Here is a 1,350-nt window from a genome sequence, read left to right as displayed (position 1 = left end):
ATGTTGACTTAGATCAAGGTTGGTTATATTGATTTCATTTAATTCGATAGTTTGCATTGACAATAATTGCTTTTCTTAATAGTTACTTGTTTCAAACCCAAAACCCCCCTTTTTAGTTAATATTGCGTAAAAGATGAACTAAACATTCTTCGTGGGATCAACCCTTACTTCCACTACTACATTTTTTTGAGGAGTATAGGTTTTAATTTAGAGTGCCTACGACAGCACGCACCAGGATGTCATGTATGGATGAATAGTATATTTGAACGACTATAATTGAATTCCATATCGTTTAGTCAAGATTTATCTTGCACTTTTTTTTTTTTTTATAATCGTTCAAGATTCTTCTCTTCGCAAGCCGATTTAAAAACTGATTTCTATGTTATAATGCCCATTACACGTTGAATATTAAATCAAATATAATAGTGAATGCAGGATTGGCAATTGATATTAGTGTGCATATTTCGTGCATGGAAACATAATAAGATATGTTGGAAAATAAATCCCATATTTAGCTGGATAGGAGCTAATTTAAACATTAAACAGAATTAAAGCCGACTCATTTACACTTTTTACTAGGAATGGTTGGAGTAAAACCCTCAAATTTGTGGCAATAAATGAATAAAACTGGAATTGATTATCATTTCAGGAAGAATATTGGAATTGATTAATGAAAATTAATACTATTTTACACACTATATAAAACTGCACAAGTCTTATTAGTTGGTGAAAGCAAGAAAATAGAATGGAAATATTTGACTATTTTACATTTTAAGAGAAACTATTTATAAAAATAAAAATTAAATTTATATATTTATAGGAAAATTTAAGAGAAACTATTTATAAAAATAAAAATTAAATTTATATTTTTATAGGAAAATATATTTATTATTTCTTAATAAGCATAAAAAAAAAAGTTCCAAGAACCTACATGATGATCTCAAATGTTGGTGAGCAGTGAAATTGAATATTGTTTTGTATTGCAATCTCGAAGTATGTTTGATACACCAAGTCTCTATAGGGGTCGCAAATGGAATGAGCCACTCGTATTCTCAGCTTTATTGAGCACATGGATTCTTTGAACACGTAGATGAGCTAATGATCGGGTCGAGCTCGAAAATTTTTCACAAGTTTGGTCAATGTGAACATTTGATGATCCAAAAGGTCAAAAATGAAACCGTGAGGCACGAAACATGACATTTTTTTGGTTGTTTTGCCCTGTAGTCATATTTATTTATGAATTTGGCTCCTTTTTTAAAAAGGTTCATTCATTCATTCTCTATTAACCTCCTCCACTATTTCATTTTCTTCCATACAAGTCTACCTTCTCAATCTACAATTGTTACATAA

This window comes from Olea europaea, unplaced genomic scaffold (assembly GCF_002742605.1).
Source record: "Olea europaea var. sylvestris unplaced genomic scaffold, O_europaea_v1 scaffold2667, whole genome shotgun sequence".
In the NCBI taxonomy this organism is placed as follows: Eukaryota; Viridiplantae; Streptophyta; class Magnoliopsida; order Lamiales; family Oleaceae; genus Olea; species Olea europaea.
Note: the sequence above shows the minus strand (reverse complement) of the source record.